Below are 26,503 nucleotides of genomic sequence, written 5' to 3' on the forward strand. Positions count from 1 at the left end.
ATCTCCTCGATGCCCTCTTTGAAGATTGAGGTGTTGTGCATGTTGGGGTGCAGAGAAGCACAAGCGAGAGTGGTCGCCATATAACCTTGGATGGGGATGAATTGTGTGCTCGGGGAGGGTGTGTGTGTGATGTGTGCTGTGTGTGTGTGTCAGATATTGAGAGAAAAGAAAGCTAAGGAGAGAAATGTGTGTGTATGTGACGGAAAGCTACATGCTAAACAAGGTATTCACGAAGAGATTGTGCGTGCGAGATAGAGAGCGATGTGCGGGCCTTGAGGTGGGCAGGGGCCGGGTGAGGGTGTCAAAATGTGCGCGTTGATGCATGTGTTACATGCGATCGTGCGAGGGACGGACGAATCGAGAGAGATGATTGTTGTGTTACGGATGCTCCTCTCTCTCTCTCACACACACACAATTAAAATAGAAGACCGTTCTCTCATGTATACACAAGTACACAACGTATCGGCATCTATCTACGTCTCACTCATGCATGATCATTTGCACATTCACACCTCTCTATGTCTCTATCACACGCACACTGTCTCCACATTGCCCTTCCGCCACAACACACATATGGACACATACACACGTTCTCTCTCAGTCACACACACAAAATCAGTATTAAAAAAACTAGGGCGCACCTAAAACGTCCAAATCCAAATAAACACGAACTGGAGCTAAATTCAAATATATGGAAATATTGTAGCGTCAAGAACTTTTCTAGGAAAAAAAGTTGAGTAATATTCGGGGATTGTTTTCACACACACAAAAAGGTTCGGTGGATGTCCTTCGAGCGCGACACGGTGACGCATCGTTCAATCGACCGCGCGGCCGCGGTTCACGCGCTTGCACAGGATTCCGTATCGTGGTTGTGGTAACTAATAAAAGCGCTGCCTAAGTCTAATGTTTACGTGTACTAGTATGGTTTTCTTTTAAGTTTGACCAACCCTATATAAAACTAAACTAAGCTCCCATACGCGCACTCATCAATATGCCGCCGCCGTTGCACATGCCGGCGCCCGCCTGCTCTGGCCAACTATTTCTCACCCATCACCACCATGTCGCCGCCAAGCCGAAGGCTCGCCCGCTCACATCGTGTGTAGTCCCTCCTCGCAATGACTCCGCGCTGCCAAGCACACGAGCAGCTGGTGGAGCTGCGTCTATGCACGCAGCGTACGAAGAGGAGGACGAGCGAGTGCTCCAGCACGCCGGCGAGGAGGAACTAGTGTGTCATTGTCATCTCCGCCCGCGTGGAGGATGCACACATGGTGGCTGTCACGGCAGAAGCCGGTCACGCGTGCGTCGATCCCGAAAACCTGGTGCGGACGCGGAATATACCTTCGAGACCTTGAATGCCATGTGGATCCTGCAATCTGAAGGAGCAATTTGGGTTAGTCGACTCTTGTGAGCCGTTTGATGCAACATGGATGGCTAGAAGGGCTTCTCCAACCTCCAAAATTGATGCATGATTCATCTTCTCAGCCTGCCACATGCCTAACCGCCTGTCGCCGCTCCCGCGCCCTCCCCTGAACCGCCTGCTACCGCCATGCTCCCCCCACCCCCGCCATCCGTTTAACCCCGGGCACGATCCATTTTTTTCCGGTGAACTGTATTCCACACCCAACACTCATAAGATAGATCATGGGCACCCTGCCACCCTAATATAGATACTGGGGTAGCTTCTCTGCCGTCTTCTTCCTTCGCTCCGTCGAACTTCTTTCATAAATCGACTGACCCAAATTATACGACTAGTACGAACATATTAAGTACAGTAGGAACACGAAGATCGAGCAGTAGTACCAACTGCAAGAAGAATAGTAGTAAGACATAGTACTAGTACTACTGTACGTACTAAAGAGTTCAAATAACGAGAAAGAACATAAACATAGTTCTGCTGGGGCCTCAGCACAACACACCCTTGAAAATAAAGTAAGCAGCTAGTCCGCTTGACACTGCAATAGAACCAGCATGAGCGACGACACTGCCACCTACTCGGAGTCCGAGTCCACGTCCTCGTCTTCGTCCTCGTCCCTCTTCCTCTTTGCGACGCTTCTTTGCTTGAACCAGACACTGGGCTCTGCTTCTTCATCCAACCCTTGTAGATATTTAAACAAAGGCAGGCATCCATTGCTGCGTACAGGATGTGATCTTCATCTAATGTCTTCGACTCCCATGCATGATGAAACTCGTGGTGAGGTTTCTTTAGTTTAGCGTACGAAGGATCAATCATGGCTGGTGCCAGGGTAAGCATTGAAGGCTGAGAGGAGGACACCAGGCTTGCCTTCTAGAGATCGAAGGGCTGGCCTACAACGAGGCCTATCCGACCCAGGACATCCCTGTTGTTCCTAAAGTCCACAGTAATGAATTTCACTCTTCCATCCTTGAGGAAGTTCTTAAAATCCTGGCACTCAACATCGGCATGGCATATGTGGTAGACTAAGCACACGTTATGTACGCAAACCTAGATCACGGTGGTCTTCTTCTTCTCTGCCTCCTTTAGTTTCTTCTCTCTTTGCAGGATTGTGGTGTACTCAACATCTAGCCCAGCGACCCACTCATCCGTTGAACTGTTGAACATGCGTAGGAAGCGAGCAAGGCATGCTTTCACCGTCATGGATCCATGAGTGTAGATGACTAAGAACTCATCGCCGGTGATGGCTCTAACCTGGTACTCAGCGGCGACCATGGAGATTTGGGAGGCCATGGATTTTGGAGGAGGGTTAGGAGAAGTTGAACTGGTGTAATGTGAAAGGATAGGACAACTGGGAGCGAACTGCTGTAAGGTATTGTACTAGTAGAAGACGGGGACGAGTAGGGCGTGCGAACGGCGTGGGGTTGCTGGCTTGCCCGGTGGATAAACGGATGCAAGCCCCCAAAGAGTTCTCGAGAACTATGCGGGACCCAGTAGATTTCATGTCTACTAGACCCGTATCGTAGGCCTGACGGTATAGTTTCTGCCTGTTTGCACGCCATGCCGGCGCGTGGGTAACTTCACTTAATTCCGTCAACCATCGCGCATCCCTCGCGCGGTCGCGCCCTTTGAGACTTCGACCGGCTATAAATGAGCAATTTTTTTGCCTACTCCGCGTGCATGATACTCCCTCTGGTCCTTTCTACTTCTGTCAACCGTTTGTAAAGTGTTTGACCAAATTTATACTAAAAATATCAATATCTACAATACTTATTATAATGACTATAAGAGCTACTATTAGATGAGTTAGACGAGTTAAAGATTCTAATCCTAAACTAACCCTGAAGTAACTCTAGCGAAAGAGGTGTTTGGATGACAGGGTTAGATGGAGCGTCGATACGGCGAGGTGCCTTCATGGGCAGTGCGAGAGGGAGGGAGGGAGGGAGGGAGAGGATGAGAAGCTTCGAGGAAGTGGGGAGGGATCTGCTGCGGGGAGAGTGAGAGAAAAATGTGTTTTTAGTGTCCCGAGAAGAACTAACCCAAATAAGCACCTCTTGGGTGGGTTATATTTTTTTGGGTTAGTTGAGTTCAAACTAACCCAAACTAACTCTAACACATGGATCCAAACAGGGCCAAGGTTATCTATTAGAGTACTACTACCTCCCTTCTAGTTTAAAGGGCTCGATTCAAAACTTTCACCTACCCTTAGCAAGATAGAGGCGGTGGAATAGTTTTTGTAGTTCTTCACAAAAAAATGTGTTTACCAATGCATGCATGAACACTAGTTACTCTACCCCCCCTCTCTTCTTTAATTCTTTGCCACATCAGCATGTTTGCTATTCCCGTGTGCATGATACCAGCTAAGATACCACCATTATGGCCAGCCTTAATCATCACATGCAATAATTTAGTGCACCTTGAAATATGAACATGTGTGGGCAGTGTATATTTTTAATGACTTGAGACTATACCTAGCCTGGCATGCAAGATGAGACTTATTATGCACCGCTCCCCATACCTGCAGGAAGCCCGTTTGTCTCCAAATCTTTTCCTCTCCATGTGTGGAAACAATATGCCTGCCAGACTCTCCTTCTTCCTCCGGCGGTCCCACCACTCCACCCTGTGTGGAAATTGTTTGCATGCATGACTCCCCCCCCCCCCCCCCGCGTTCATCCAATCCGTTGTGACCAGCAATATTTCCACCCCTTCCCTCCCCCGTAATTTACTCCAACAAATATGCCCACGTACTACCTCCTTTCCGGTTTATAGGGCTCAATTCAAAAATCTCACCAACCAAGGTAGATGATGAGCGGTGGAATAATTTTCATGGTTTGTAAAAGCACTCAATTAGTGCGCTCGTTTTTTCTCAAAGAATTGTGTTTACCAATGCATTAATTGCAATGCATGCATGCATGAAGTACATGCATTGGTCAGGTTTCTCATAATCCCCGCATGCAATGAATTAATGCACCTTGAAATCTGAGCATGTGATGGGAGTAGTTGTTACGTTAATCACGCAACATATCTTCCGGCACATTGCTTCAGTTACTTAACTGCAGGTGCATTGGGTCACTGACATATGGGCCCAACAGGGGTCTGGCCCACATGTCAGTGACGCAACTGGACCTACAGTTAAGTCAGTGCAGCTCAGTCCATATCTTACGTAGGTGTGCCATTGCTCGCTATAAATATTGTGCCTCCCACGACATCGCTATCTCCTCCCCCTCATGTTCACGTTCATCGCTATCGCCTCCCCCTCCCTCTCACGTCGACCACCATGGCATCGCCCCTCCCAAGCCCTAGGCGCCCCTCGCTGCACCGCGCAGACAGTCATGCGTCGCCGTTCCGTTCCTCGCCGCCACTAGTCGAGGAGGACGCGTCGGCGTTCCGCTCCTCGTCGCGAGGCGTCGAGGTGGACGCGTCGGTGTTCCGTTCCTCACCGCCACTAGTCGAGGAGGACGTGTCGATGTTCCGCTCCTCGCCGCGACGCGTCGAGGTGGATGCGTCGGCGTTCCCAATCTCGCCAGCACGCGTGTCGGAGGACGCGTCGGCTCCCCGCTACGAGGAGAACGCCGCGCCGCCCACCGAGCCCCCAGCCTTGAGGAGCTTTGGAAGGAAATGGATGTCGCCTTGTGGGAGGCTTCGCCACCAGCAAAGGGCGCCAAAATAGAGGCGGAGAAGAAGGCCGAGGAAGAGAAGCGCACCGCGGAACAAGCTGTCTGGCAGGCCTATGTCGCGTCCGAGAGAGCCAGGCAATTGGCTCTTTGGCAGAAGGCTCGTGCGAGGGCCATGAGGGTGGCGGAGGACGCCCGTGCCGAAGCCCTAAGTGCAGTCGGGCCCAACCGCCTCATCTACGCTTGGCGGTACGTGGATCGGGTGCACGCTTCCAGCAAGGAGGAGTACCTGTTGGCGCCGGATCACCACACCGATGAGATCGCGCTCGCCCACCGGCAAGCCGCCAATCAGCACCTCGCGAGTTGCGAGGCCGAGGAAGAGGCGTTGTGTCGGCGCGCTGGGAAATGGCCACACACCAGGGCACTCGTGGCGCGCCGCAAGCGCTCTTGCGAGCGTCGTGGCTTTTATTACGTGTATAATTTTTCTTTCGTAAGGCGATCTCATTAGTTTTGGGACGCAAATGATAAATCCCGAACGTTCAGGAATTATTATCGTCCTTAATTAAGTATGTAAAAGGGAAAGTTTGGAAACCTTGTGTATTCGTACGCATTTTGTAAGTACGTGCATATAGCACAAACTTTACTATATACTATCGCACTACACGTCTCTCTCTATATATGCTTGCCGACTGTGCTACTCCCTCCGTCCAGGTCAATAAGTCATTTTTGGTTGTGCACCGTGACCAAGAAGGAGGGAAGACTTATACACCTAGACAGAGGGAGTACTATTATTACTTATGTATGTGCAAATGCATGTTTTAACATTACGATGCGGTTTTTGTAAAAGTAGAAAAACAACACTAGTCAAGCTTGTGAAACGATTCAATGCAAAACAAATGCAAAAATGCTCGTTTGATTGTTTACTTTTAGCTTCCTTCTCTGTGGTTATTTCTCTGTCGTACTTTGTACGAAGTATCTCACTGGTCGGAAAGGCATGCAAATTCCCAAACCGCTTCCTACACCCTGTATCAATTTTTTTGCCTAACAAGTTGTGATGTGCAATTGGAATTCCAACTTGAGTACTACTACTAGTAGGAGTACCAGGGGCCAATTCTTTTAGGCTTCTAGATTAGTAATCCCATAACTACTACCTCCGTCCTGGTTTATTGGTCCCCATTGTAATCTGTGTCAAATTTTGATCATAAATTTAACTAATGAAATGTTATCTTTGGTCAAAATTTAGCACAAATTACAATGGTGAGGAATAAACCAGAACGAAGGTACTACAAGTAGTAGTTTATAAGCCCAAATAAATGAGTGAGGCACCTTAAAGTTACTCTCCACTGTGACTAGTCTTATGGGAAAAGTCGGGGAAGCCGCCAAAAGAACTGGCCCTAGGAGTAGTAGCTAGGGATACTAGGAGTAGTAGCTAGGGATCGAGTGTGCGAGATGAACCGGAGAAAGTAAATGCAGAGAGATGAAATGCAAAAAAGACGGAGGGATGTGATGGTTGCTTGTCCGTTTATTTTACCAGGCCACTTATTACTGGGAGTGGTTGGGATTTGTGATATGACGGCTTTACTACCGCACCACGAGCAGGGTGAGACTCCCGTGCAACGTGGCCCTCTACACTAGTACTCGGTTGTGGTTTACTACATCTGTCGTGGTTTATCCCCCATTGAATTTGACTGAAGATTTAACTGACAAAATGTTAGTGCATGTCAACAAAAACAATATCGTTGGATTCATATTTGAACATAGTTTTCAATGATATAATTTTAGGTGACATGCATCATCATTTATCGTACTATATATAATGTTAGTTCAATTTTTGGTCGTACTAATCTATAGTAAGGTGCCCATGCGTTGCATGGAAGAGTGAAATGCATTGATCGGGGAGTTTTTTATTTTGACAAAGGATGTGGGGGTCATCTCATGTGTAATGGGTATCATAGGTTTCTTCGGATATTATTTCATCTCTAGAGCTCACAAACATCCGGGTGAAATAGATAAAAAAGTATCTTTTGCAAACAAAAGCGTTCAACTGTTCAACCTGCATCCAAAACTTGTGAAGAAATAACTCTTATTGTGCTTTGCAACAAATGATCAACAAGAATTTCTTTTTGAGTATCCATTGGTATACATGTTGGCTACAGATGATATGGCACTTTCTTATAGTCAATAGTTGGCTATACTATTTAAGTATTAACCATGCCCTTATACACCTAGACGAAGGGATTAAATCAGGATGACTTGGAAGGGGGCAGAGGATATGTAAGAAATGGTTCATCATAAGTCTTTCACTAGTACTGTAGTAAAAATTCATACAAGGAAGATTCTAGACTAAACCATAAATGGATACACTTTTATCCATGTGCGATACTCCAATAGAGCAAGATCATGCATGGAAGTCTCCACATGCTTAGACAACGGATTACATTGAGCAAAGACTAACGATCAACATTTAACTTGATAATGCAGATGTCCAGGTGAACCTCCTTGGAGTCCCCGTGCACATTGTTGGGGTCAAATAATACCGTGCGTCTTCCATGTCCACATCGGCGGGAAGGTCCTAGCTCGGCAGAGTCCAAGTCAGCTTGACGTAGCCAGTGTCGCCGCCCACGTACCTCCGAGGGGTAGTAATAGTGAGCACGCACCCGTACATCGGCCTCGTGTCAGTGTCAACGTCAGCGGCGTCGCCCCTGACGCACACTACAGAGATGGGGCAGCGGCCTGCGCGGGCCTTGCCGGTGCCCACGATCAAGAGGAAGACGTTGCCGTCCTCCTCCGAGACTAGCAGACGGCGGTGATCCTCCAACGACTCCGGCACGGTGAACGGGTAGCACGTCTCATACTTGATGTTCTTTGCCATGGGCCAGTAGTGCTCGCCGCACGCCTGCGTCAGGTGATGCACGATGTCCGCCGGCGAGCCCCAAAACGGCACCGGGCACTCATAGCAGTAGACGAAGGGCTCCTTGGAGGCATCGACCATGCCGTCCATGAAACATGAGTGGTTGTAGGGGACGTTCCGCCAGTTGAATATATGAGCAAGTTACTATGAGATTTAGTCAGAATAAGCACAAAATAAATCATGAAGGCTATAACAGAGATTAAACTAATCATGCAGACTAGCATAGTAGATGAACAGATCGAATCTAGGACACAGACTAGAAACATGAATTCTACCACGATTTCGAATAGGAAGGACATAAACACATATGGTGCAACAGGAGCAGCACCATTGGCGTTGAGGTTGTCGCCCATGTTGTTGAGGAAGAGGTTGTCGAGGTCGGGGAAGAAGTTGTCGCTGCTAGCAGTCGTGAGAGTGCGCTCCCCAAATTTCAACAGCGCCCGCCGAATGGAGTGCAGGAGGGAGTGGCTGTAGGGGACGTTGCGGACACCGAATGGAGCGCAGGAGTAGGCCCACGAAGCAGTAGATGGTTCTCCTCCCTAGTCTCTATTCTTATCTCTATCTCTACTACTCTTCTTTGGTTTTTATCTATATCTATACTAATATACAGTGTACCAATTCTGAATAGTATGCGCCATCCACTGCACGCCCGGCTGAACATGCCTCCTCGCCTCCATCAAACCCCTCGTTAAACCCGCATGCAAACAAGAAACCTACTCCGCCGCGGAGGAAATTTGCCGGTTGCCGTTGGAGAATAATAGAGTCACGTCCAAATCCATTTGAGTTAATTGCGTGTATGATTCTCCCTCTATAAAAAGTTAATTGCATCCTTAATCTTGTAAGTACTCTGTGGGTTCCACTCTCAGTACAGTGTACATGACTTGCGGCTGGCTACAGATTCATACAGAAAGTTAAAAAGAAACAAATCCATCCTTAATCATGTATTCTAAGTACTCTGTGGTTCCCTGCCAGTACAGTAGCAAAAGAAGTATAGTATATATTAAAAAAATATATAAAAAGCTAAAGTTTAGGACATAATTCAAACCAGGTCATCGCGCTGCGAGCATCCGGCCCGGACCAGTAACACTAGGTGTTGTTGCGGAGAATGCAAGAGATAAACTTTATAACAATGAGCCCGTCTGTTGCAACGGATCCAAAGTAGACTAATATATATTCAAAATTTGAAAGAAAATAGTTTACTTTTGATATGCGTATCACTAAAAATATCTTATGTTTCACTCCAAACAGTTTACTTTTGATATAACAATTATTGGACCAGTACTATGATCACTCAAGCAAGTTGTCTGACTTCGATATGACCCTACGCTGCTGGTATGTGTCTCGTAAGTCAAGCGGCGTGCTGTAGTCATCATTACCGGTCCACTCCCATAGCACATATTCGCTTCTCCATCTTTGTTTGCTCTTCCATCCCTGCTAAGGCGCCTCCCCCTCGTCCAATCTTCCATCCCCACTAAGGCGCCTCCCCCTCGTCCGAAACCCAAGCACTAACAATGGCAGAATCGAGTAGCGTCCGCTGAAAGAGTGGCTGGAATTCGCTCCCCACAGAGGTAATCTAGCTCAATGTTTCGTGTGTGGACAATCTCAGTACCATGTCGCTCGGCGCATGCTCGTTGGGGCTGTACCCTTTACTCAAAGCCCTTAGGCCGGAGCTTTTTAAGCTAGCTCTTTGCTTGCTGATGCCGCCTGATCTTCAGAAACGGCGTGTCACGCAGCATAACAATCGTAGGGTGGAAAGCATCAACCCCCTTGACTGCGATCCGATCCCCATCACCCTCAACTACATTAACGGTATGTACTGGGTCGACATGAACACGTCTTGGATGGTGCTCATCGACGGTAGCGGCAGCTGGATGCTCGTGGAGGTCTACACCCGGCGATTGATCCCCCTTCCTTCGATTAACACTGCACTGCTTTGGCACTGCGGCCTAGAATACTCGGAATCTTACAGTAGCCAACATGATGCCAAGTTTTATTTGCTCAAGGTTGTAATCTGCTAAATGCCCAAAAGATCTGCGAATTATAAAGACTTCAGGCTAATTGCGTTCTTCAACCGCGGTCTCGCCTATCTGACAGGTCACTGCGGTAAGTGGATAAATCTACACATCCATCGCAGGATCATACATCCTCCATGGTTCTCTGATCCCATTGAACACAAGGGCTTCATTTACGCTGTCGACTCCTTCTATGGCTGGACGTATTGCTGGCCTACTCCAGTCATCGCTACAAATGGCTATTACAGCAGTATGTTACTTTCCTATGATATCATGATGGCTTGCTTATATTACTATCAACATTTACTGAAAAAATATTCATGCTCATAACATGCTGTTCTTAAGATTGACTACATCAAGAGCCCTTTTTTATTTGACTCCAACTTTTTTGAGGGTTATTTGAATCCAACTTGATATGATGTTGTAGGCCGCTTGGTGTCCCTACCCTTCCTAATCCCAGAACATTTCAAAGAAAAGCGGCATGGCAGTTGCAGGTGGTTCTTGGCTCGATCAGATGACGGCAAATGATTGATGATCATTCGCACGTACCAGACGTGTTGTTTCGCGGAATACAATCACAATCACTGCAAGGTCATTGAGCAGGATCCCAGCTTCTCTGGGCCTTCAGGAATTTTTGACTGGAGGTTGGTAAGTAGCCTTGGTACACGCTCTCTGTTTGTCGGACTGAATTATCCGATTAACCAGGAGATAACCGACGGCAAGGATCATGATGGTAGCGCGGTTTCGTTCATCAGGAAAAATTGTGTGTACACAGCGTACCATGTGTCTCTGCATGCACCATACCCTGATATGTGTTGCCACGCTCAGCAGCCCAAAGTAGGAGAGAGGGTTGCAAGTATCAGACTTTGACCTGCTGGCTGGTGTTTCCCCCGTCAGGCACCCATCTGGTTCAAGCCGTCAGCCAATCTCCACAGCTTAATAAATAGTAACGTCTAACTAAGCCAGTTAGTTATGCGTACACTTGGTGTAGTAGGATCTTTATTTAGTTTGATGCATACACTTGTTCTTTTTTGGTAGCCCTTTTGTAATGATGGCTGATGTTTGGTTTGGAAGAGAGAGCTGCGTCTTCACTCTTCTGGCCTGCTTACTGCTTCTGTTGCACCCCCAACCCTGGTTGCTGATGCTACTATTTTCAATGTACAATCAGTAGTATATTTTGTCTGCTGGTTGAATAAATGTGATGTTAGAATGACAAACACAATGTTTTGGAAGTCGTTGCACGGTTCGATCCTTTAGTGCCCCGTACCGTACGTAGCGCATACTATTTTTCGTACGGAACACATTTTCCACTTGTTGATAACATGCAGCCCACTGATGAAGGCCCAATAGAGAAGCCCATAATTAACTATAAGAGAGGCTCTCACATGAATCCGGACAAGGTACATGCTCATGGTCCCCTAAACATAAATAAGTAAATAAATAAAGCTAAATGCTCATGCACCAGTTCTTTAAATTCATGATTTAACAGGAGGATATTATTTCCTATGATAGTGTCGTTACATTCAGTCGATATTATTCTTCGGCAAAGATAGCGACCAGTCTTCTTTCTCCCAACTTTTTCTTCCTGCAACCAGCGGACCCATGCAAATCGTAGTCAACGTCGTAAATAGATCTGGTCCATTTTTATTTTTCAATAAGAATGTCCAACCCAGCCCAGCACATTGGCGACAACACTTTATCCTCCGCCATGGTCGATCACCTTTGATCGCAGGGATCACTGTCGGCATTCTGGGAACGGGGGTCCCCAGACTTGCCTGCCTGCGGCCTGCGGCGTGGCTCAAAAGGGGGCCCAGCACGGCCCATCTTCACCAACACAAAACCAAGACCCTTGCGAGGGGCCAAGCCTCGCGGGGCGGACGACGCGGAGCTTCCTCAGGCACGGCCTCATCAGGCTGGCTCACGAGGAGGCGGAGAGACCAAGGCGGGGTACCTCACGAGGTGCCTGTGACGCAAGCCATGACGACCAAGGGCGCCAGGCGGGTGCCAGCCCGCGCGGTGTCCTCCTTTCCTCTTTGGTGCAAAGGGGGCAAGCGCAGCCGCGGCGTACCGAGGCATCAGGCAAAGGTTGCCATTTCGGTGCAACGAGACCAAGACCATGAGGACTACAAGACGGAGGTCATCGTGGAGCCAAGACGGCGTCATCACCAAAGCTTCGTGCAGGCGAAGACTACTTTTGTCAGGGTAGCTGGTACTAGCTGTCCCCTTTCAAATTAGCCCGCCATTGTTGGCTGCCTTCCCGCTTGATATTTGGGAAGAGGACCAGGGCCTCCATAAATAGGATCAGCCACTCGCAAGAGGGGGCAGCTGAGAAGGAGGAGGCTCTTTAGAGAGGGGTTTCGATGAGAGAAAGAGAGAGAGAAAGGTGACTGAACTCCTCCCAGCAGTTCATCGCCCCAGCCAAGAACAGACCCTCGCGAGGCCATTCTTCCTTGTATTGTTCATCATCATCAGCCCAAGAGGCAATCCACCACACCACACACTGGAGTAGGGTATTACACCACAACGGTGGCCCGAACCAGTATAAACCCTGTGTCTCTTGTGTTGTTCTTTCCATAGTTTAGATCTTAGCGAGGCGGAGGGGTGCAGGTAGGTAGGAGGCAAAATCTCCACGTGCACCCCAGTGTTCGAACCTCAAGGGTCTGCCGGAACCCGAAATCCAACATTTGGCGTGCCATGTAGGGGTGCGCCGGGATTCGTCTTCCCCCACCCCGTTCTCCTCCAACCGTCACGCCCATGTCTGACGCTCGTCGGGCCCGCGTCGAGCGTCGGGCCGCTCTCGCTTCCCGCGTCGCCCAGACGGCCCCTGTCGGTGGGCGTCCTCGCCGTTCCCCGTCACCTGCCGTCAACGCCGCCACCAGCCCGGCGGGGGACGAGCAGCAAGCATCGTCTCAGCATCCGTCCGTGCGGCAAGACGGCCGCACCGCAACTCCCTCGCTCACCCCAGCTGTTCTTCATCCCGCGCGCTCCGCACGCCCATGGAAGCTCGGGCTGCACTCATCGCGGCAAACGAGCTCCTCCACTACCGTCCCATTGATGACGTCTACAAAGAATGGCTCGACCGCGTCGCCGAGCTCGTCCGCGCCGCAGGGGGCTCTCCTGCGCCGTCCGTTCCGCTGCACCGCACCCCGCCCCGCTCGGGCGATGAAGCTCCGGCGGCGCCCCGACCACCTCCTCCTCAGGAAGGCGCCATGGCTCCAAGGTGCGTGGCCCCTGGGCGGAACCCGCTCCAGCAGGTGCCAGCGCGGCAAGAGCAGAGCTGTCAAGAAGTCCCTCGCCCGCAAGAAGCTGCCTGGGCGCTCCCTGCTCCAGCACGTCGCGACCATGCTCCTGCTCCTGCGCGTTAAGACCCCGCGCTGCTCCCAGCTGCAGCGCGTGGGGACATGCAAGACCAAGCTCCCCGTCACCCAAGGCCTCCCGTGGCCACAACAGGCTGCCGCGCCTTCACCGCCGAGCTACGCAGCGTCGCGTGGCCCGACAAGTTCAAGCCAGACCTGCCTCCTCCCTACGACGGCACGGCTGACCCTGTGGAGTTCCTCCAGCTCTACGAGCTAGGCATGGAAGCTGCCAACGGAGACGAGAAGGTCATGGTGAACTGGTTCCCCATGGTGCTCAAGGATGGGGCCCGCACCTGGCTCCTGAACCTGGCTCCGGGCACAATCTCCTCCTGGGACGAGATGCGCACCCGCTTCATCACCAACTTCCAAGGCACTCGCGACCGGCCAGCCGCCGTGAGCGACATGCGCCGCATCAAGCAACAGCCCGGGGAGACCCTGCAGAAGTACATCCAGCGCTTCAACAACGCACGCCTCAAGATTCCCAAGGTAACTAAGGAGGCCACCATCTCAGCCTTCTCCGACACCTGCGCGACATCAAGATGAAGGAGGAGCTGGCGATGCATGAAGACCTGTGCACTTCCTTGGAGCTGTTCAACCTGGCAACCAAGTGTGCCAGGGCCGAGGAAGGGCGTCTCTCCCTCCTCGAGCTGCCTGCCGCAGACCCAGAAGAGAAGAAGCCCAAGGCCAAGGATGTGAAGTGCAAGGGGGCTGCCGTGCTCGCGGCAGAACCAGACACCAAGCGGGGCAGAGATCAGCCCGAACCTTCCAAGGGCAGCCGGTACTGTGTGTACCATGACCTCCACACCCACAACACCAACGAATGTCAAGAGCTCCGAGCCGTGCAAGAAGGAAGGATCGGCCGTCGCCCTGACCGCGGTGACCGGGGCTACAGTCGAGGAGGAGGAAGGAACGCAGGACGCTGGGAAGACCGTGGCCCGCGCCAAGGGTGGCGTGATCAACCTCGTGAGGATCGCTGGCAAGACCCGCCTCGCGAGGGAGACTGGAGGGATCAGCCTCACGAGGATCGCCCTCAAGGCAACGCCGGCCTCCCACCGCTGCCGCCGCAGCCAAGGAGAAACAAGGACCGCCACCAGGACGAGGGGCCTGGGGGCTTCCAGGAGCCACACGCGATCGCCTGCATCCTGGGCGGGGCACAAGCCCCAGCCTCTCAGCGCATCTTCAAGCAGTTCGCCCGCGAAGTGAACGCAGTCCTCCCCAGGCTCAAAGCCACGCGCCCTCTTAGGTGGTCGGCGTGCGCCATCACGTTCAGCTCAGCAGATCAGCTCAAGTGTGCGGCTATAGCCGGAGTCCTCCCGATGCTTTGTTCCCCAATCGTCAGCAACATGGTGGTCACCAAGAGCCTCATCGATGGCGGGGCAGGGCTCAACGTCCTGTCCGTGGAAACATTCAACAATCTCCAAGTGTCCTACAGCCAGCTTCAGCCAACCAAGCCTTTCTCCGGTATCACCGACGGCTCCACGGTCCCGATTGGGCATGTCCGTCTCCCTATCACCTTCGGGGCACGCGACAACTACCGCACCGAGCTGATCGACTTTGATGTCGCTCACATTCGCCTGCCGTACAATGCCATCCTTGGGTACCCAGCGCTAGCCAAGTTCATGGCTGTAACTCACCACGGCTACAACGTCCTCAAGATGCCAGGAAGCGGCGGAGTCATCACGGTGCCCTGTGAAGAGAAGGACGCGGTGTGTTCCCTGGAACGAGCCTTTCAGGCCGCGTCACTGGAAGACCCGGATCGTGGAAGCAGGAGGCCTCCCGAGACCGCCCCTAAGAAGAAGAATACATCGTCCGGCCCGACCACTCAGGAGGCAGGCCCCTCTGGGCTCGCGCCTGCCCAGGGGGAACCTCCTTCCATCGCATAGGAAAGCGCGCCCTTCACTCTCCTCAGGCAGGGCTTGGGGGCTCTCCCTTGGAGGGCCACCGACCTAGCTAGGGTCACGAGGGAGGCGCTTGGGCACCACATGGAGGCGTGTTTCGAAGCACGTTTCCCTCAAGAAGGAGCAAGGCAAGGAGATCCAGACCCTCAGGAGTTCGTCAGCAAGGCCATTCAGGAGCTACAGGAGTCAAGAGTCATGAAAGGCGGCCGCCACCTACCAGCAGTGGCTCCCCATCCAGGCAAGGATGGTGGGCTGCGCGTCTGCATCGACATACCAGGGCTCAACCGAGTCGCCTCTCTGGAGCGCCTCTGGCCCTCGCGAGTGGGGCGCTGCGGAGGCCCACCCCACAGCTATGTTCGCATGCCTTACGGCTTGCCGAACGCGGCTGCCACGTACCAGTGCCTCATGAGGGGCATCATGGAGGCACGAGAGGCCAGGCGTTCCGCAGCCCTGGCGGGGATGGAGATGATCCGCGAGGAGCCGCCAGCGCCTCCGGAGCTTCCCGAGGCCCCTAAGCCTGGGGCTCGTGAGGATCGGCTCCTGCAGCCCACCGAGCCTGCTACACCGACGCTCCTTCATCCTCAACGTCATCATGTGACATCTTTCGAGTTTCATTTCCAGCTGGGAGCGCCCCCCCAGGGCTGCATTATTCCTAGGCTGTGTGGGTCCGTCCCTGCGGCGTGTATCCCTGTTTATTCCGTGTTGTTAGCTTACCTTGTTGGGGGCGCCCCTCGGGCTGCATGGTCCCCAAGTCGCTCGGGCCTGACCCAGTGATGTCCGCCTTCCCAGCATCTATTTGAACGAATCCACTCCTTCGCGGCTAATGTGTTTTACCTAGTTGCCTGCTCAGCTGACGCCAACTAACGGAGCTGCTCCCAAACGGCACGATGCTTGTGCATGGGTCCGTCCCTACAACGCCGACAAACCTAGATGGCTGAGCTCTGGCCGCGGCAGCCCCGCATAGCATCACCTCGTCAAGCCTTCAGTGCCTCACTACCCCTCGGAAGCAACCAACGGCTGACTGTCAATTGTCATGGCAACCCCCTTGTTTTTTTATGGACCTGCAGGACCTCCTAAAGGAGCTGCGTCAGGCGAGGCCCTTGCGGTGTCTCCTTCGCTCTCGTCCACGCAAATCACTTGCACGTTAAAGGGGGGGTGCCTGAGCATCGCGACTCAGGGCTCCTACTGGCTCTCCAGCCCTCACCCTCTGGCCTTGACCACGGCATCGTGACCTAGCATACCAGCGACGACTGAGACTCGCTCGAGGGCCGGGACCCGAGGACGTAGAGCAGAAAGGGGAGCAAAAGCGAGAGGGGAGAGACACACGAGGACCTCGCCGAGCAACCTCGCGCCTGCCGATGCACGGACCCGGTGACACACCAAAGAGCGGCCCCTGATTCTCGAGATAAGTCATCACCCAGAAGCGCCAGCTACCGTGGCACCATCCCCGCACCTAATGCTATCCCGTGTTAGCGACCCCGCTCACCTTTCTCACCAAACGACGGCTGCTTGGGCGCCAAAGGGGACCTCCTGAGCATCGCGACTCAGGGGCTCTTATCGGACTCCGGGTCGCTCACCTCCTGGCCTTGACCACGGCATCACGACCTGGCATACCAGCGACGGCTGAAGCCGCCTTGGGACTGGGACCTGTCGGCGCAGAGCACCAAGCCCTCATGAGGTTCGAAAGGGAGGACTGAGCTAAGACGGAATGAGCAACTCGCGCAATTCTACGACAAGGGTTATATTAACAAAACAGGATCACAGGCACCTTACAAGCCCCCATGGGACGCGTTTTTGATTCCTCGCAGGGAACAGATCCTAAAGGGACACAAACTACGCGCGTCCCTGCAAAAGACGCCATCATCAACAGTGGGCCGTCAAGCACCGACGCCAACCCATCCAGATCAGAGTCGGCGGCGGCCCGACGAGCCCGCCCTGCTCCAGGAGCGGCGCCGGCTCGGGGGCTCATAGCTGTCGTCGCTCGTCTCCGGAGTCACGAAGAGCTCGCCGGAGTCGCTGGAACCTCCGATGCCTCCACCGCCTGAGGAGCTGCCAAGGGAGCGGTTGGCGGGCCCAGTCCTTGTCGCAGCAGGGTCCTGTCCACCTTCCCCGGGGCAGCACTCCAGCCGGCGCCCGCTCGCATCGAAGACCTTGAAGAGCATCACCGAAGCACCGTCGTAATCCAAGTGGATCGTGAAGACGCCCCTTGTCCTGCAAACCCGGGCGATCTCTCTCCAGCCCCGAGTCATGAAGACCTTGCCCGGGGCAACGACCACGACCTCTGCCTCGGTCGCGAGGGTGCTGCAGCTGGCGTGCTGCAGCCAGAGCTCCAGGGGCTCCCCCTGCGGGATGATGGAGGCGAAGAAGGGAGGAAGGCGGATCCAAGACTAAAGAGGAATGGCGACGTGGAGCACGAACTCTCGGGAGGAGCCCTCGGTGTGGACCCTAGGGGGGACGATCCACACCTTCGTGACCCATCGGCGCCGACGGCGGCGCCGCCCGTGGTGGTCAGCATCAGCTCCTTCAGGGCCCTCGACATGGGCGTACAATGGAAGCGGGAACCCCGGTGGCGCCCGCTCGCACCAAGGCCTCGACACCACCTGAAGGGCCCCCTTGGCGGGAGTGGGTCTAGTTCCTCTCGGGGAGCCTTTCCCTTCTCTGCCGTCGAGAACCGGTGGGTCGGAGCCATCGCAGCAAGACGGAGCAAGGATTAGGAAGAAGGAGAAGCAAGGAGGGATGGACTAGAAGGGCGCGCGCTGTTCCGTACTTATGGCCAGTGAAGGCCAACCGCCGACCTCCACGATTGCAGGTAATCATGACCCACTTTGCTGGCAGGGACTTGTCCAGTCCGTGCGGTTGCCGAGGCACCACGGGGAAGTGGAGGCGCCCACGTCCAATCAACCGCCATGCGGCGCCCAAGGCCGCAGGCTGTTACGGCCCGTGGCGCTTCGCTCTTGCCCTTCCGCCTCCCTGCACGACCAAGTCCGGGCGCGCCTTGGGCCCGGGGGCTACTGTCGGCGTTCTGGGAACGGGGGTCCCCAGACTTGCCTGCCTGCGGCCCGCGGCGTGGCTCAAAAGGGGGCCCAGCGCGGCCCATCTTCACCAACACAAAACCAAGACCCTCGCGAGGGGCCAAGCCTCGCGGGGCGGACAACGCGGAGCTTCCTCAGGCACGGCCTCATCAGGTTGGCTCACGAGGAGGCGGAGAGACCAAGGCGGGGTACCTCACGAGGTGCCCGTGATGCAAGCCATGACGACCAAGGGCGCCAGGCGGGTGCCAGCCCGCGCGGTGTCCTCCTTTCCTCTTTGGTGCAAAGGGGGCAAGCGCAGCCGTGGAGTACCGAGGCATCAGGCAAAGGTTGCCATTTCGGTGCAACGAGACCAAGACCATGAGGACTACAAGATGGAGGTCATCGTGGAGCCGAGATGGCGTCATCACCAGAGCTTTGTGCAGGCGAAGACTACTTTTGTCATGGTAGCTGGTACTAGCTGTCCCCTTCCAAATTAGCCCGCCATTCTTGGCTCCCTTCCCGCTCGATATTTGGGAAGAGGACCAGGGCCTCTATAAATAGGATCAGCAACTCGCAAGAGGGGGCAACTGAGAAGGAGGAGGCTCTTTAGAGAGGGGTTTCGATCAGAGAAAGAGAGAGAGAAAGGTGACTGAACTCCTCCCAGCAGTTCATCGCCCCAGCCAAGAACAGACCCTCGCGAGGCCGTTCTTCCTTGTATAGTTCATCATCATCAGCCCAAGAGGCAATCCACCACACCACACACTGGAGTAGGGTATTACACCACAACGGTGGCCCGAACCAGTATAAACCATATGTCTCTTGTGTTGTTCTTTGCATAGTTTAGATCTTAGCGAGGCGGAGGGGTGCAGGTAGGTAGGAGGCGAAATCTCCGCGCGCACCCCAGTGTTCGAACCTCAAGGGTCTGCCGGAACCCGAAATCCAACAATCACCCCACTAGCATCCATCATGGCGGATCCGCCGCACTGGTCCTAGACCCCATCATTGACGGATTTCATCTCACTCGAGTCCTTATGGATGGCGGCAGCAGCCTTAACATGCTCTATCAGGATACAGTGCGAAAAATGAGTATCGATCCCTCAAGGATCAAACCCAGCAAAACCACCTTTCAAGGCGTCATCCCAGGTGTAGAGGCCCATTGCACAGGCTCAATCACACTGGAAGTGGTCTTCGGATCACCGGACAACTTCCGAAGCGAGGAGTTAATCTTCGACATCATCTCGTTTCGCAATGGGTATCATGCACTGCTCGGACGAATTGCATTATTAAAATTCAATGCAGTACCGCATTATGCATACCTCAAGCTCAAGATGCCAGGACCTCGGGGGGTCATAACAGTGAATGGAAACACAAAACGCTCGCTCCACATGGAAGAGCACACTACGGCCCTCGCAGCAGAAGCACAAGGCAACCTTTTAAGGCAAACCACTAATTCGGTGATACAGCCCCCGAACACCGTCAAGCGTGTCCGGAGTAAACTGCAGTAGGATCTCCTGGCACGTTCAGAGCTCGCCTAGTAATTCGGCCCCCGTCCCAGTCCCAGTCAAGCGATGAAATCCGTGTCGCGCGTACATAATTACGCACTGAAAGTACCATGGACATAGGCGGGGGCACGATCAGGGCACGTCCTGTAATGCGGCTTAACCGTCCTAGGGGCTGTATATCTTTATCATTTCTTTTCTCTTTCAGGACCTAATGCCCTGGAAGCCCTTTCCGGAAGTATGATTGCCGGTCAGATTACGGGAAGCAACAACCAAGGCGGCAAGAAGCTAAGATAAACACGGGAACCCCCAGGTGATCTCCAATAATAATACCCGCTTTATACTATCAATACGCAACTTGCCCTTGGATAGGACATTTTGAATAGTCCTACTTTCTGCTTATTGCACTACCTGTACCAGTACGCCTCGACGTATTATTTAAATAACAATGCATAGCATTAGTCTATTATTGCATTATTCATTCCTTTTTCCCTTTATGTCCATTCACGACAATCCGCACCCGTACGTTCGGGTACGGTCAGTATGCCAGGGGCTTTCGTTTACCCCATAATACGGAGCAAGAAGTCCGAACACTTTCGACAGTGCGGCACCCCGAACTTATAGCATTATATGCATCAGCTCTGAATCATGTCTTTGGTCAAATGTTGGGTTTGCCCGGCTCCCATGCTTTGGTACCTTACGTTCCGCTATATCGGCTAAGGTACCGGTGGGAGAACTACTGCGATTGCATCCCGGTTCTTCCGGACGAGCGCCTCAGTAGAGAAAGCTCAAAACTGTTTGTCATGATAAGGCGAGAGACTGGTCGCTGTTCAAGAGGTCCCAAGTCCTTAAATTGTTTTTCCGCTTCAGGCGAGGAGCCGGCCTTGTCCGGCTTAGGCGAGTATAGCGCCCCAAATTCGGCCTTCCGAACACTAGGGGCTTTGCCAAAGTTTAAAATTGTAGACTTCTATGGCTAAGTGAGAGTGATAAAGCCTTATAGTCTGATTGCCTGGTTCATTGCGCTGAACACCTCCCTTGAAGGACCCAAAATTGTGGTAAAGAGTGCTCAGGTTTATCCCGAACACCCCAGTACTAGCTACATGGGGGCAGAAGCCGATGACTGGCCAACTCTTAGATATTATAAACGGCCACACAGAAGGTAATATTCTAAATTAAAAAAGTGTTGCATAGCAAAGATGAACTTGTTTCACATTACAGGATCACACGAGCAAGTTCATTCAAAAATTACATCCCTGCCACATTCATCCGCCACAAGGCGGGAACCCTTCAGGACACTGTCATAGTACATCTCGGGATGGTAATGCTCCTTGCCCTCCGGCGGCCCCTCCTTCACCAGCTTCATGGCGTCGAGCTTCGCCCAGTGCACCTTCACCCGGGCAAAAGCCCTGCGCGCACCCTCGATGTAGGCTGGCCGCTTTATGACTTCAAGCCGTGTGCAGGCCTCCACAAGCCGCCTCACTAGACCAAAGTAGCTGCCAGACTAGGGCTCGCCAGGCCACATCCGGGCTATAAGGCCCCTCATGGCCTATTCGGCCGCCTTGTGAAGCTCGACCAATTGCTTCAGCTGGTCGCTCAAGGGCATCGGGTGTTCGGTCCCAGTATACCGAGACCAGAACAACTTCTCCATCGAGCTCCCCTCCTTAGCTCGGTAAAACTCCGCGGCATCCAGCACACTACGGGGAAGATCTGCGAACGCTCCTGGAGAGCCCCAAACTCGGGTAAAAAAAGGAAAGTTTCCTTCACATGCTTGCTTTGCATAATGAATGCCTTACCCGCTGCTATCTTCTTCACCGCATCAATTTCCTGGAGGGCCTTATGGGCTTCAGCCTTGGCGCTCTGGGCGCTTTCAAGCGCCTGTGCAAGCTTGGACTCTCGCCTCTTAGAGTCGAGTTCCAAGGACTTGTGTTTTTTGGCGAGAGCCTCAAGCTCTTGCCGCACCTCGCCCACTCAGGCTTCTTGCTTCTCCCGCTCGATGCGTTCCTTGGCCGCTTTGTCCTCGGCCTCGGACATCGCCTTCTTCAGGGTCGCCACCTCGGTCGCGGACCCTGGCAAATTCATGGTGATCCTATTATTTTACAAACGAACTTCTTTTCCAAAGCGTAGACAAGTTATTGCTTACCTTTGCACTCCTCGAGCTGCCTCTTAATAAGTCCAAGCTCGTTCTCGGACCACTCAGGTCCTGCTTCAGTGCAAAGACCTCTGCAGTACGTGCGGCAGCGGCCAACAGGGAAGCCTGCACTTACACATAGACATATTCTTATTAGACTCCTGACTCATCATTTGATCCTCTATTCGGCCTTTCTTCTCGAACACCGAACAGAGCATCAGGGGCTACTATCTATGCGGTAATATTTTCTTATATATATTTTGATTGCTTACCTCAAAGCCTATTAGGAGGCTGGCACATGCCTCGGTCAGCCCATTTTTGGCGGACTGAACCTTCTCGATCACCGCACTCATGATAGTGCGGTGCTCGTCGTCGATGGAAGCGCTACGAAGCGCTTCCAGCAAGTTGTCCGGTGCCTATGGATGGACATAGGACACCGGCATGGGTGGTTGGCCCCCCTTAACAGGGGTCCACCTACCAGTCCCGAACCATCAAAGGTTCCGGCGCAGTGTTCGGCTGGGGGCCGAACTCGGAGCCCGTAGGAGCCTCGCTCCCTTGGTACCGAGGGTCCGGGAGGTCGCCTCGAGACGCCTCCAGGACCACCTCCCCTTGGCTCGGTGCCTTTTGAGACAACACCTCGGCGTTGTCCGTAGGGCGAGGGGTGGAGGCGGTCGGAAGAGAACCGCTGTTCATATCCGACGAGTCCAACGAACCGCTCGACGAAGATACGTCGGGATGAGCTCGGGACGGACTGCATAATCATGTTCGGCATGAGGATAAGCAGCAAAGTAAAACATACCATGAATTACTATGGTGTCCGGGTACTTAAAACTCCACCAGGGGCTTGACCCTGGGTAGCCACTCGTCGCCGCTGTAGGCGGCCGTCGTGGAGAAGTCCGGAGGGAGGGTCCTGCCCTTCTTGGACCCTTCGGCCTCCCCGGTTGGATCGGCCTTCCTTTTCTTGTCTCCCCCGGCTGGGGGGAGAACTTTCCTCTTCCTCCTCCTCGCTTTCATGGGAGGAGGGCACGTCGGAGTTATCGGACGATGAGTCCGATACAACCTTACACTGGAGACCCTTTCGGATCCCCGCGGCCTTCTTATTGGCCTTCTTCACCGGCACCTCGTAAGGTGCTGGAACCAGCATCTCCGTCAGGAGAGCATCGACAGAATCTTCCGGCAGGGGGCGGGGCAATCGATTTGCTCCGCTGTCTTCACCCAGTCCTGTTAAAGGCATGGAAGGCTTAGATCCTGCACATGATTAAACTGGGGCAAATAGATACCCTGTAAAATATAAAAACTTACCAGATTGGCGCGGTGCTTTGCGTTGAGTCTGCGGTCCTCGGTGAGGGAAGGAGGTACCTCGGCGCCCTTAAACAGCACCCTCCAAACGTCCTCGTGCGTCGTGCCATAGAGCTCTCACAGCCTCTGGTGCTTGGCCAGGTCGGACTCCCACAAGTTGAATGCCCGTTGTTGACACGGGAGAATCCGGCGGAAGAGCATGACCTGGACCACGTTGAGGAGCTTAATTTTCTAGCTCATCATGTTCTTGATGCAGGTCTGGAGTGCGGTTAGCTCTACCGAAGAACCCCAGGACATGCCCTTCTCTTTCCAGGAGGTAAGCCATGTGGGGATTCTGGATCGGAATTTGGGGACCGCCACCCAGTTGGTGTCGTGCGGCTCGGTGATGTAGAACCACCCCGATTGCCACCCCTTTATGGTCTCCACATAGGAGCCTTCAAGCTAGGTGACATTAGGCATCTTGCCCACCATGGCGCCTCCGCACTCCGCTTGCCGTCCAACCACCTCCTTCGGTTTGACATTGAAGGTTCTCAGCCACAGGCCGAAATGGGGCTTGATGCGGAGGAAGGCCTCACACACGACGATAAATGCCGAGATGTTGAGGATGAAATTGGGGGCTAGATCATGAAAATCCAGCCCGTAGTAGAACATGAGCCTGCAGACAAACGGGTGGAGGGGAAATCCCAGTCCGCGGACAAAATGGGTAAGAAAAACTACCCTCTCATGGGGTTCGGGCGTTGGGATGATCTGCCCCGCATCTGGCAGCCGGTGAGCGATATCCGCGGCCAGATATCCGGCTTCCCGTAACTTTTTGATGTTCTCCTCCGTCCATCCACTTGCCTCCTGCTCCGGACATGCTTGGAGTGGTTTGAGAAGAAGAACATGAGCTTTGGCGCTAGAGCTCGAGTGTGCGGGAATGGGTAAGCAAGGAGGAAGAAGGCGTGGGTGAAAAGAGTAAATCCTTGTCCCTTTATAAGGGCGAAAGAGGCGATGCGTCTCCCCACTTGCCTGGTAAAACCGCTTATTCCCCAGGCACCGTAATTGATGGTGTGGATGGGTTACCCACGTCCGTATTGATGAGAATCCCGTAATAAGGGGGACACGATCTCTGCTTTGACAATATGTGACAGAAAGACCGCCTCGCAATATGCGCAGTGCTGGTTGAGAAAAACGCTTCAGATAAGGACCAGGTCGTGACGTGATGTTGTGCTGCAAAAACGTGTCAGCAGATTAGATTTATGGAAATATTATTCTCTCTACAGTGGGGTGTGGAACTTGTTTTGCAGAACCGGACACTATCCTTGTGTTCAAAAATCTTCTATGAAGTATTTGTAGAAGAACCCGCCTTGCAATGCCGAAGACAATACCGCGCACCGGACTCATCGTCATTGAAGACTGGTTCAGGGGCTACTGAGGGAGTCCTGGATTAGGGGGTCTCCAGATAGCCGGACTAGCTCCTTTTGCCGGACTGTTGGACTATGAAGATACAAGATTGAAGACTTCATCCCGTGTCTGGATGGGACTCTCCTTGGCGTGGAAGGCAAGCTAGGCAATATGGCTATGTAGATATCCTCCCTTGTAACCGACCTTGTGTAACCCTAGCCCTCTCCGGTGTCAATATAAACTAGACGGTTTAGTCCGTAGGACAATAGACAATCATACCATAGGCTAGCTTCTAGGGTTTAGCCTCTATGATCTCGTGGTAGATCAACTCTTGTAATACTCATATCATCAAGAACAATCAAGCAGGACGTAGGGTATTACCTCCATCAAGAGGGCCCGAACCTGGGTAAACATCGTGTCCCCTGCCTCCTGTTACCATCCGCCTTAGACACACAGTTCAGGACCCCCTACCCGAGATCCGCTGGTTTTGACACCGACAGTCGTACTCCCCTCCGCGTGGGAAACAACTGCCGAGTCTTCCCTGGCTTCGTGTCATTCCCTTCCTAGGCCTCGCCGTCGTCCACCGACCTGGTGCTCTTGGCGCGGCCTGGTCAACATGGTCAACGACCGACATGCATCTGAAGTGGACTGTGCGTGGAGAGGCTGACAGCTGGGTCCACGACCGCACACAAGGAAATGCCTCCTTATTATGCACAAAATAACGATTCCTCCACCAACCGAAAGGGCCTCTGTATTTCACGAAAAAAACATTACCACCGCTGACCGCTCGGACCGACCAGCTATATCTTCGCACGCAAGGAAGTGCCTCCTTATTACGCACAAAAAATTGAATACTCCCCCTGCTAGCTGGGACCTAGTATAGTGGGAGGCTGACTTGTGGGCCTACTTACTTGACGGGGACGGAGGGCTTTGTCAACTTAGTCAATATGCATGATTCTAGCTCCATTGACCGTACTATGTCCATCCAACGACCGTAGTGCTTCTTCAACCTCTGGTCTTCTTGCTCCAGCCACCCAAACCAGCGCCGGTCGTGCCTCGTGCTCCTGCCTCCCGTGGCCGGCTACGATGCCGCGGAGGCCTCACCGCCCCCTACTACTCCCATCGCTGGCCAGGCCATCCCTCTACTCACCCACACCCCCTGTTATTCTGCGGCGACGACAACCTCACACCGCAGCCGAACCAGCAAACCCTCGTACTCCTCTCCGCGCGGGCTTCCACTGTCGCGTCTTCCCCGGCTCCGCCTCGTCCCCTTCCTAGGCCTCGCCATCATCCTCCGCTGAGGGATTCCTGGACTAAGGGGTCCTCGAGCGTCTGGCCCGTTATCCATGGGTCGGACTGATGGGCTGTGAAGACATGAAGGCCGAAGACTGTACCTGTGTCCGGATTGGACTCTTCTTGGCGTGGAAGGCAAGCTTGGTGACCGATTATGAAGATTCCTTCTTATGTAACTGACTCTATGTAAACCCTAGACCCCCCCGGTGTTTATATAAACCGGGGGGGTAGTCTGGAAAGCATATATTCATTACCATAGTCATACAGGCTAGGCTTCTAGGGTTTAGCCATTACGATCTCGTGGTAGATCAACTCTTGTAATACTTATATTCATCAAGATCAATCAAGTAGGAAGTAGGGTATTATCTCCATAGAGAGGGCCCGAACCTGGGTAAACATCGTGTCCCCCGTCTCCTGTTACCATCGATCCTAGACGCACAGTTCGGGACCCCCTACCCGAGATCCGCCGGTTTTGACACCGACATTGGTGCTTTCATTGAGAGCTCCACTGTGCCGTCAATGAAAGGTTTGATGGCCCCTTCAATCGTCTATAGTGACGCTATCCAAGGAGAAACCTTCCTCCCCAGACAAATTTTCGTGTTCGGTGGCTTTGTACTGCGGGCCAACTCGCTTGGCCATCTGGAGCAGATCGATAGCTGCGCCCCTGGCCACCAGGTCAGATTTGGAA

This window comes from Triticum aestivum, chromosome 3A (genome assembly GCF_018294505.1).
Source record: "Triticum aestivum cultivar Chinese Spring chromosome 3A, IWGSC CS RefSeq v2.1, whole genome shotgun sequence".
Taxonomy (NCBI): Eukaryota; Viridiplantae; Streptophyta; class Magnoliopsida; order Poales; family Poaceae; genus Triticum; species Triticum aestivum.